Consider the following 13354-nt stretch of genomic DNA (forward strand, 5'->3'; position numbering starts at 1 on the left):
GTGAAAGTGCATGTCTAGGAAAGTTCTGTCTTAGGAAAGACCTGGTATTTAAGTGTGTCTATTAAGACCCACCTCTCTTTCCTGGGAACTTTCCTGGTGTACGTTCACGGACTACGATATTGTTCCGGTATACGGTTATCATGGCGAGTGCTAAATTTGATTTGGAGAAATTTAATGGAGAAAATGATTTCAACTTCTGGCGATTGAAGATGAAATCTCTACTAGTTCATCAAGGCTTGGTCAAAGCCTTGGAAGGTAGAAACAAGTTACCATAGAGTCTGATCGAGGACGAGAATGATGAAAACTTGGAAAAAGCACATAGTGCAATTTTGTTGTGCTTGGGAGATGAAGTTCTACAAGAAGTGTCAGATGAAACTACAACTGCTTCATTATGGTTGAAGCTGGAAAGCCTGTACATGACGAAGTCACTCACCAACAGACTACATTTGAAGAAAAGAATATATACTCTTCAAATGCAAGAAGGAAAGCCCATATAAGATCATCTGGATGAATTTAACAAAATTATTTTTGATCTAAAGAATATTGATGTCAAAAATGAAGATGAAGACCAAACAATTCTTCTACTATGTTCCCTTCCAAGTTCTTACGAGCACTTCATCGACACCATGATGTATGGTCGAGAAGATCTGACCTTAGACGAAGTAAAGTCAGCGTTGCACTCGAAAGAACTGAAGAAATGAGTATCAGATTTGAGATCTGAAGGCTCAGGTGATAGTCTTTTTGATAGAGGAAAAACTGATAGGTAAAATCAATTTGGTGAAAGAGGGAAATCTAGGTCCAAGCCTAAAGCAAAACCTAGAAAGTATAAATGATTTCATTGTCACAAGGAAGAGAAATAATTGTCCAGAGCGCAAAGGCAAGGAAAAGATTTATAAATATGAAGATGTAGTTGTAGCAAATGACTATGATAGTGCAGATGCACTAATAGTTTCAAAGCACGATTCAAAAGATGAATGGTTACTTGATTCTGGATGCTCATATCACATGTGTCCCATTAAGGATTGGTTTTCAACTTACCAACCCTTAGATGGGGGCAAGGTCCTTTTGAAAAATAATGCTTCATGCAAGGTCATTGGCATTGGCACAATTAGAATCAACATGTTCGATGGAATCGTAAGGACGTTGACAGATGTAAGGCATATTCCAGAATTGAAGAAAAATCTGTTTTCCTTGGGAACACTAGATTTAAAAGGTTATAGCTACAAAGGTGAAAGTGGAGTTATAAGAATATCTAAAGGCGATATGGTTTTAATGAAAGTAAAGAAAGAGAATAGTCTCTATATGTTACAAGAAAACACAATCACAAGTGTTGTTGTTGTCTCCTCAACATCTGATTCTGATGTCACCAACTATGGCATCTAAGAATGGGTCATGTCAGTGAAAGAGGTCTACTTGAGTTGGAAAAACAAGGATTACTATGCGGTCAACAAGTTGGGAAGGTAGACTTTTGTGAACATTTTGCTTTCGGAACGCAATGTTGGATAAAATTCAATGTTGCAGTTCATCGAACAAGAGGCACGTTGGATTATGTACATTCTGACTTGTGGGGTCCTTCCCAAGTACCTTCTCATGGTGGTAGCAGATACATGTTAACATTCATTGATGACTATTCAAGGAAGGTGTGGATCTTCATTTTGAAACACAAAAGTGAAGCAGTTGTCAAGTTCAAACAGTGGAAAACCTTGATCAAAAAGCAAACTGGGAGAAAGATCAAGAGACTGAGAACTGACAATGGTCTAGAGTTCTGCAGCAGAGAATTCAGAAATTTTTGCTAGGATCAAGGTATTGTCAGACATTATACCGTGAGGCACACTCCACAACAAAATGGACTTGCAGAATGGATGAACATAACCTTACTTGAAAGGACAAGATGTATGTTATCAAATGCTGGATTGCCAAAAGAATTTTGGGAAGAAGCTGTTAGTACAGCTTGTTACTTGATCAACAGATGTCCATCAACGACCATTGGTTTCAAAACTCCAGAAGAGATGTGGTCGGGTATTCCTGCAAATTATGAAAATTTGAGGATATTTGGGTGTCCTGCATATGCTCATAACAAAGAAGGAAAACTTGATACAAGAGTATTGAAATGCATTTTTCTTGGATATCCTAATAGTGTGAAAGGATATAAGTTATGGTGGCCAGAGAAAAGAAAGTACATTATTAGTGGAGATGTTACTTTTAATGAAGCTGAAATGCTAAAACCTCATACAGAGCCATCAAGTGAAAATGAAGATCCAAATATCTTGGAGAATGTGGAGCCAATAAAAGAAAAAACACTTGATCAAGAAGAAGAAGTCCACGATGCATGTACTGATAGTGATATCTCCCAATTACAACATTATCAATTGGCTAGGGACAGGCAAATGAGACATATAAAACCTCCAGAAGTATGGCTATGCTGATCTGGTGTCATACGCTCTAAATGTTGCTGATGATATCAGTAATTATGAACCACAGTCATATGAAGAAGCTATCAATAATAAAGAAGCTTCCAAATGGATTTCTGCCATGATAGAGGAAATTGAGTCTCTTCATAAGAATCATACTGGGGTTCTTGTGAAGCGGTCGAAGACTCAAAAGATTGTTGGATGCAAATGGGTTTTTAAGAAGAAGGAAGGAATCCCTGGAGTTGAAAATGCAAGATTCAAGGCGCGATTAGTGGACAAAGGTTTTACACATAGAGAAGGCATTGATTTCAATGAAGTTTTCTCTCATGTGGTAAAACATAGCTATATTCGCATCCTACTTGTAATTGTAGCTCACTTTGACTAGAACTTGAGCAACTATATGTCAAAACAACATTCCTGCATGGTGAGTTGGAGGAACAAATCTACATGAAACAACCTGAAGGATTTGAAGTTCAAGGGATGAAAGATCATGTTTGATTGCTGAAGAAATCTTTATATGGCCTAAAGCAATCTTCTAGACAATGGTATCGATGATTTGACACCTTCATTCTTGAAAATGGATATTCCAGAAGTGAACATGATAGTTGTGTCTACTACAAGAAGCTTGCAAATACGTCATTCATATATTTGCTTTTATATGTTGATGACATGTTGATCACATGTAAGAACATGTCAGACATTAGAAACTTGAAAGCTCAAATGAGCTCAGAGTTTGAAATGAAGGACTTGGGAGCTGGAAAGAAAATTCTGGGAATGGAGATTCATAGGGATGGAAAAGAGGGGACACTCTTTCTATCACAAAAGAAGTACATTGAGAAAGTGTTGAAACGTCTTGGCATGCAAAATGCTAAACCAGTCACTACTCCATTGTCAACTCATTACAAACTTTAAATGGCCTTGTGTTCATAAACTGAGAATGAAAAAGAGGAGATGTCATGGTGTGCACTAGACCAGATATTGCCCATGCAGTAATTATGATAAGCAGATATATGGCAAATCTTGGTAAAGTTCACTGGAAGGCTTTGAAGTGGATTATGCGCTACCTGAAAGGTACTACAAATATAGGGCTTTTGTATGGTAAAGTCAAAGATGTTTGAAAGAAGATCACTGGATATGTTGACTCGGATTATGCTGGAGATCTAGATAAGCGAAGATCAATCAACGGATATGTCTTTACACTGTGTGGTTGTACTATTAGTGGGAAAGCAACACTACAATCAATTGTTGCTTTATCTACAACTGAGGCAGAGTATATCGCAGTAACAAAAGCTGTAAAGCAAGCCATTTGGGAGAAAGGTCTAATTGAAGAATTAGGTATACAACTCAAAGAAACAACCATCTATTGTGATAGTCAAAGTGCTATACATCTGACAAAGAATCCAATGTATCATGAAAGAACTAGCATATTGATGTTCGAATGCCCTTTATCAGAGACATAGTGGAGAGAGGAGTTGTTAGAGTGGAGAAAATACCCACTGCAGATAATCCAGCGGACATGATGACGAAGCCAGTTCCAACTACCAAGTTCAGACATTGTCTGAACTTGATTAATGTTCAGAATCTCTAGTGAGCATGAAGAAGAGTAGCAGGAGAATAACTATGGTATTCTTTTAGCCAAGGTGGAGATTTATTGATGATTGGCTAAAAGAATAAGATAATGAAAAGACTTTCTTGAGCCAAGCAAAAAAGAAGTGACTAAAGATCATCTTGAAGAAAGAGAGAATTTCTAACCAAGTAAAAGGAAGTGGCTATGGTGAAACCAACATTAATGCTCTTTTCCCTTTGGCCACATAATGTTCAAGAGCTTTGGCTATAAATAGGAGTGTTTCATGCCATTGTAAGACACACCAAATACTTAGCTTAGTGCATATTCTCTCTTCTTGTTCTCTTGTTCTAATTGTGTGAGAAATGCTTGAGTGAGAGTGAAATTGGGCGTACTTGGATTTTGGGAAGTGAGTGAAACACTTGTAGTTCTCTTTTATCATAGTGGAATAATCTTCGTTGATCTTCAGTTGTGGACGTAGGCAAATTGCTAAACCACATTAAGTTATCAGTGTTATTTTCTTTATTATATTTTCTCCATGGTCTTCCGCTTCAACAAAGATTAATTTCATAGTGAGCACCCCTTCACCTCCCAAGTAACGTATGACTCTTTATCTACTTTAATTGTCAGCTTCAGTTTTCTATTCATTATACGTTACTTCTTTTGATTTTCATAAGATTGTGATTGAAATTTTAGTTGGCATAGTAATAGTAATAATAAGGATCACAACACAACAAACGTTATTTAGACATTGCTTTTTTAATGAAATCCGATCCATTATGATTCAACCTAAAAATGAGTTTGCCTTTACCCATCTATTTACTATTATTCTCTTTTAATTTAACTTTTTTTTTAAAATGTTAAAAATGAAAATGTTTTAACGGTTTCTATTTATTTATTTATTTATGTAATTAAAAATGAAATCGACAATTAATAATTCAAAAATAAATCATTGATAATTACTTGACTGTTAATTAGGATCCAAAAATAAATTTGATTCTAGTACATCTAAAAAATGTTATTTTTGTGAACTCTGTGGTTTTGAGATTATTTTTTTGCATTATAGTATAGGCCGGATAAAATTGAGTGTTTAAACAAACAAGATGATGTTTAGATGAATCATTATGTCAAAATAGAATATGTGAAATAGTTCAAGTTCATACAACGTCAAAATAATTAGTCTTGGTTCCTTGAACCTTTTAGGTATAATATGCCGTATGCCAATAGGAAAGAAATATTTCATAAGATATGAAAAACATGAGACTTGAGACCTTTTAACTTGAGGTATTTCACTGATACAAGATTCTGAATGTTGAAAGAGTATCCTTTTGGAGAACTTTAACACCATCAAGTATAAGTTGCTAGAGGTAGATATGTACGATTTCCCTTCATTATCGGCCCCAATTCCTTCCTTATTCCCTTACTAACCAAGTCCAATCTTGCATTCAAGTCATCTTTGGTCCTACCAGGGATTAAGAGTAAGGTACCAAGGAGACTTTCAAATACATTTTCTTCAACATGCATAACATCGAGGAAATGTCTTACATATAATGAACTCCAATATGGCTATTGAAAGAAGATTGACTTTTTCTTCCACCCATTTGTGACTTTCTTTTTCAAAAGGCTTACCAAAGTCATTATTCAAATCTTTTAGCTTTTTAAATAATTGGTATCCATCAACAACAAAGGAGCACAACCTTCTTCATTATTTCCATCAAATGATTTTCTCCATCATTGATAACGATGATCTGAATGTAAAAATCTACGATTGTCAAGGAATACATTCTTCTTATAATGTTCCAACCATGTTCATTGAGTATTGTCTTTACATATAGGACATACAAAATGTCCTTATTTTACTATATCATGACATAATACCATAGGATGAGAAATTACTAATTATGTTGAACAACAAGGCTCTCAAGTTGAATACTTATTCCTTATATGCATCTATGCATGAATCACATATTTTCTTCAAGTCTTCAATTAATGGAGCCAAATATATGTGTTTCATGCATAGATAAGGAGGTAAGTTGTATATCACCAACATCATTGGCCATGTACTATGGGAGCAACTTTGAACATTATGTAGATTAATTCTATCAGTTGACAATGTAGGACGTAGATTTCTTGATTCTTGACCAAAACTAGGATAGTCATGATCAAATTTTCTCCATTGAGGAGAATCTGCAGGATGTCGAAGCTTATCATATTTAATCATTTCTTCATCATGTCATGTCAATTTTTTTGAATCTTTCGCAATTCTGAACATACGTTTAAATCTTGCTTTGATGAGAAAATACCAAACAACCTTTTTGGGAATTAAGTTTTCCATCTTATATCGCGGTGCATTACATTTAGGATAAAACTCTAATGAACATCCTCATTAAAAAAATAAGATGAAATCATTTTCACAAGCATGTATCCTATTGAAGTCTATGCCAATGGAGTGTAACTTTTGTTTAGCATCATAGGTTTAAGAAGGGAACACATTTTCTTCTAGCAACACATCCTTCAAAAGTGCAAGCACATCTGCAGAACTCTTATCACTCTATCCATTAACAAATTTCAACTTATACAACATTGACATTGTTGCCAATGTCATGAATTTAGTACAACTATCATATAATGGTTTCTCGATATCACTTATCAACCGCTGAAACATGTCAAGACAATCCTGAAGATCTTCTTCAACAATGTTTGCCATTTCCTTGAAACAATAGCCTTCATATGTGTTTGTGTTGTTTTCTTTCATATGCATCTAATCACAATCCATTACATCTTTTTTCTCGCCATAACTTATCCAACATGTGTAACTTTGACCAATACCGTGACACACTAAATGAACTTTTAACTCATTTGGAGTAACTCCGTTTGAGTAACAACATTTTAAGCAATGACATACAATTCTGTTAGGGTTTTCAGCATTCTCAATTGCAAACCTAACAAATGATTTTACTCATTCGTCAATCGATTGACGCTCATCCATTTTCGATCCATTTTGTTGAAAGGAATTGACAAAAAAATACAATGAGCATAAATCCCTAAAGCTTTTAATTAAACTCACCAAGTAGAGCAAATACATCATGTAATTAAAAAGAGGAAAACCCTAACTCATAATATAGTAAGGTGAAAAGGGAAATTCTAACTCAATACAAGTTAAATGAGTGAACTCACTTTCAATTCATGTAATTAAAAAAAGCAAATAATTATAAGGAAAACTTACTTTCAATTCAGTGTTGAATGAGTGAATGAACTTTTGATATTGAATGAGTGAATGATGATTTTGATGTTGAATGGGTGAATGAGTTTTGAATTTGGTGTTGAATGATTATCGTGTTGAGTGAGTGAATGATTTTAATGTTGAATGAGTAAATGATTTCGAGGTTGATTTTCAGTGTTGAATTGATTTTGAGGTTGAATGATTTCGAGGTTGATTTTGAGAGTAAATGAGTTTTGTTGTTGAGTAAATGAGTTTTGGGATTGGTGAATGTGTGTGAATGCAGAAAAGTTTTAATATTTAGGATCTGATCGTACTTGGAATTGATGCGCATTAAGCCTTCAACAATGCTTATTAAAGTGAGCGATATAAAAGATATATAATCAACAATGTTACCTCTAACAAGCATTGTTGAAGATATCCCACTCAAATATAATGAAGTTAAAATGTAAGTATTCCACAAATCACATTAAATAGTATGTTGTAGAAGATATCATATAAACAATGTCTTTAGTAGGGCATACTATTGAAGATATATGCTCTTCATTTAAATAATGACAATTAATTAATTTTTTTAATGACATTATAACATCAATTAATTAAATATATAAAATACTTAAATAATTGTATTCAAATAATGGTACATTCAAATAATATAAAACATACAACGTAAGAACTATTAATAAAGAAAATAATTTCAATTAATTAAAACTTGATAGTGTTGTGTGCACATGATTAATTGTCGCACTTCAACAACGCTTTTTGCATAAGCTTTGTGGAGTAGATTCGAGGAAATTATACAATATTAAAATATGTAATTAGTTTACAACTAAAATTAAACTAAATGTCAAATAAATTAAAATTATGTAATTAAATTGCCTCATGAATGGGAGTGAGAATATTGTGAGGAGGGCGTGTGCAACTCTCATTGATGCTAGAATGAACATGACCCTTTTGGCTTCCATTATGATAATCTTATGTTGAACAAGCTGAGATTTAAGTTAATATATACTTGCTAGTTTATCTTGTTTTAAGGATTCTATGGTTGCAGGTATGTTTAAAGCTAATATACGAACTACATATTAGTTTACTTCGAAGCGAACTACTTTATAGCTGTTGAATGAAAATAATTAGTTACTAGTTATCATTTTGTGCACCTTTTAGAATTGTGATAACATTATATGACTTCATTATAGATGTTGTGATGGTGTAAACTTCTGGTCAGTATATGAGTTGTGATGGCACATAACGACTTCTGAATGAAAGTCGTGATGATGTAATCCAACTTCTAGTTAGTATAGATTTTGTGATGGCACATAACAACTTCTGAATGGAAGTCGTGATGGTGTAATATAACTTATGGTCAGAAGTCATGATGGCATATCACAACTTCTAGATGGACTATAACGACTTGTGGATGGTCAAAAGTCATGATGGCATATCATGATGGCACATCATCAATAAGTAATATATTAAGTTAAGTATGATATTAAGTTTAAGGGTGAGAAGGATCCAACCCTACCTGATTATTCGTTTTCATGGCATCGTGGACTGAGTCCAAATAGAATCGAGTCTCATTGGGTCTAAGGTTGGGTTCGGGTTCAGAAATTAGACCCGAACAAAATTTAGGGTCGGATAGGGGACATATATACCCTACTCGACCTCGTCCCTTGGTCACTCATTCGTCATATTTATATGTGTTTCTATTCAATTGTGTATAGAGTAATAACATCTCTTTGATCGAAAATATCATTGATTCTTTAATTTTTCATCATATATACATATATCATTTCATATGTCAAATTATATATCCATAATGATAAGTAAAATGTAAAGAATATTTTATCTAAAGATTTATGTATTATATTTAATCAGGTCTAGATCGGGTTCAAAGACTAACACAGTCCAGATTTAGGGTCGGTTTAGCTTCTTGTCTAGGGTGAGGTCTCAGTTTAAAAAATGACTCTACCAACATTTAAGTCCGGATAAAGGATAAGCCTTAACCAGCCCAATTCGCAACATGTTCACCCCTAATTGAGTTTGTTATGTTATATGATAGTAGTTTTGTTCACCAGTTTGCTCACCTATATTTGTTCATTAATATATGTTAGTCTAATCTATACATATTTAGGAATGACAAAAAAATTTGACCCATGAATATTCATAAAAATACCTATAATGGGTGCTTGTAATAGTAGCTTATAGGTAAGAACGAATTTTATAACATTCATCCCATGAGTGTATACATATTTATAAATTTGTTTTCTAATTAAATATTATTAGGATAGATCCATTTACACTCAAGTTTTGTTTACACTAATTACACCGAATCTCAACAATTTATTATCTTAGATCTAACGGACCAAATGAGTAAATGCAATAAATGATGAAAGAGAAAAATAAAAAATCTTAAATAACTTATTGCACCAACCCATTTGGTCTGTTAGATCTAATATAATAAATGGTTGATATTGAGTGTAATTAGTGTAAACAAAACTTGGATGTAAATGGATCCCTCCTCAAATATTATATGTATATATATATATATAATTATTTATTACCTACTTTATTATTATTTCATAATAAATTTTATTGATCGAACTATAATAATAATTTTATTATACTCATATTTTTCATAAAATAATCATTTTTATATATTAATTATTACAAAATATATAAATAAAATTGAAAACTTGTAGGACACCTACACATACTTGCTACTCATACAGATACTTATAAATAATGTGGGTATGGATATGGGAAAGCAATACTCTTGTTCGTCTAGCTTCATTGTCACCCCTATACATATCTCATTAATTTTGTTATATATGTTGGAAAAATGAAGATATTATTGTTAGTTTTAGATATTTTAGTTTTCCTCTTGATATTATTTGAATCTTCATGTGTAAAGAAGTGATTTAGAAATATTTTGTTAGTTCAATGAAAATGGATGAAATTGATTTTTTATTTATTTTAAATAAGTTTTACTTTTTTATTTGAAAAATCTTGTAGGACAGAACTTTTTATCTATTCTTGGTCCACTACCAGTCTGCTGGTGCTGTGATTGGTTGAAACCTAAATAAAATCAAAGTCAGTTCAAGAATTATTTAATGTTTGAGATTTGGTTCAATAGTTACTTAATGACTGAGATTCTGTTCAACAATTACTTAATGAAAGTTCGGTGGAATCCTTAAATCTAAGTTCCAAATGTTATAACTTTCAAGATCAAACCCATTCATGAAAGGAAAATGATATATCCTCTCACTAAATCCTTATATTAATCCTCCTACCCATAATGAAATTACACATGTAAAAAAAAATAATACTTTATTTGTTGATGATTGGTTTCCAAATGACACGTGTTACATTTGTGTGAGTAAAAAAATTAGTAGGAAGATGGAAGGAAAATAACAAACTTTGTCACTCCCTCCCATGTTAATTACAAGCACATAATTTAATATATGTAATAGAGAAAATAATGTACGATAACAATTTTTTAAACTGTCACGACATCATCATTATTTATATTTATCATTATTGATTCATTAATATAAAAAGTCCTGAATAATAAAGATTGATCAAACTCAAATATGAGTGAATCTAAGTAATTTATTATATGAGCAGAAGTTGCTAATTACAAATGATAGGATGATGCATTGAAATAATAACTAATAGAACAAACATAAACTATAGATAAAATCTAATAAAATAATACTAACTAAATCCTAGATAGGAAAATAATCTATCAATATGAATATATCTAATAGTAAATATAAATAATACAAATAAATGATGAATGATATACCAACAAGACGCTGGTTTAGTGGTGTAAGCACTATAACATATTTACCTATGACAACAACTAAAAACCATGGTCTAATACTAAAAAATCGTTGTCTTTATCATAGACAATAATTTTTAAGTGTGGTAGTCTAAGGCGTTGCCTTTTGTTTAGACAACGATTTTTTGACATAAGGCAACAATGCACAAAAATCGTTGTCTTTATAGTTGAAAAAGACGAGGGAAGAAAAAATCAGAAAATATTTTTGCAATAAAGTTAGGAAATGAGTATCATAGTTGAAGATAAGTTAATTTACATGATTGAGTAAATTTAATGGAATTTCATCCACGACTTAGCTAATTTCAATCATTCAATGTTGAAAAAAGATTATAAAAAGAACAACATTGAATAGCTAAAAACATACAGTTGACATAAGTAAAGTTACCCATAGATGTTTATATATTTCAAAGAAGATATTTTAGACTTTTTTTTTGAACTTATTCCAATAAATTTGCCCGAATAGCTTATGAAAATAAACTATTTTTAACTCATTCCTAAATAGCTTATTGAATAAAGGTTTAACTAAGTTGTTTAACGATCACAAAAGGCAGTAAACTGAAATTTAAGGTAAAGAAAACTCTAACCCAGAAAGTATATGTTCTGAAAGCTAGATATTGAGCCAACAGCCCAACTCCTCAGATTGATTTCCAATTCATCCTTCGGTTACGTCGCCAAATGGAAAGACATACACAATTTCAAGAGAAATGCTTCCATGATAACAACACCAGTCAAGTAAGTAACATGAAATTCTCTAGTATTACAAAGTCAACTATAAACTTCACTGCTCACAAGAGGTAACTATAAACTTCTTCTCTACATCAATGAGATAATAGGGTTTGAATCCTAATATAATATGTTTCTCTTTCACCTAATAATTTTAAAAGAATAGGAAGACAAAATTGTATGAACCAAATCCATGCTTAAGAAATAAATAGTTTGTCAGTGAAGGAGTTGTTCAATTCCAACCAAAATCAGATTCGAACATAGTCACCATTGACATGTGTGGTCCACTTTTCCAAACAACCAGACAAACCTTTACCTCTGGTCGCACCAGAACCTTTAGTTGATAGTGACCAAGTTGTTCCCATTAGCATTAAAAACAAAGCTCTTAATGTTAACATTGGGTTTAGCACAAATAAAAAAAAGTGGGAAGACCACCAAACTTCCTAGTCTCTGTTTCTTTCACAATTGTAGAAGCTTCTACTTGCTTAGAATTCAAATCCCAGGAACAAAAGTGGAGAACACAAAACCTGTGTCCCCAAACTTGCGAGAAGTATCTATTAGATATTTCCTGATGATTGGTGAAATACCAATCCTAGGATCTTGAATATCATGATTCTCATACATAATATAAAACAAGGATATAAAGTCATACCTGAATCCCTAAATCCATGTTCTCTAATCTACTCCTTTGATATACTTTTTGACAGAGTTTTGGTATGATGGTCTTCCTTAACCAAATCATTAATTTCTTTTGGGACCTTCGTTTTCTCTCTAATGGGGAGAGGTGGAAACTATTTGTTATTTGGTGTATTGAGGACCATAACCTTCCTTATGCGTTAACTTATAGGGTTCCCATTATCTCCTATAGGTTAACCTGATGGGTATCCACTCATTAAGCCCACATCCATTATCAGCTATTAGAAATCTATGAGGTGTCAGTAATTAGACCACTTATAATGTAACCCCCGAAATAAATAGCCTATATCATTGTATCAAATATATGATGTCCACCTTAATTAGACATTATAAATTTCTAACAATCTCCCACTTGGGCTTCAAATATTCCTGATACAATTATATCACAAGTTCTTTAGGCGTGCATCCATATGCTATTTACATTTAGACTTCTCCTTAATACAATCTGGTCCATCTCATATATCAACTACGGAACCACCGCGACTTTCATCTTATGCAAGCGTGACTCAACAACGATGATCACCATATTAATATACTCAATGACATAAATCAAATATGGATGAGTGACATGAAAATTTCATGCAATGTGATCTCATACATGTCTATTTCCAACTGGTCCTTCTTTATTCTTTAGTGAGATCAATCCAAACTCCTTAATTGCAACACAATAGTTACAATACAAAAGTTCAAAATAGAATAATAAACCATCAATTTTATTATGCATAAAACTATATATAACGTCCAAAGTAAATCATAAAACATATAGACTCCCACCGAACTAAGGTATCTTAAGGAGCAATACTCATATGAGAAATATGTGTTGGGAATTCCTTATGATTGGTGAAATACCAATCCTATGATCTTGAATCTCATGATTCTCACACACATATATGAAACAA

This window comes from Lupinus angustifolius, chromosome LG06 (assembly GCF_001865875.1).
Source record: "Lupinus angustifolius cultivar Tanjil chromosome LG06, LupAngTanjil_v1.0, whole genome shotgun sequence".
NCBI lineage: Eukaryota > Viridiplantae > Streptophyta > Magnoliopsida > Fabales > Fabaceae > Lupinus > Lupinus angustifolius.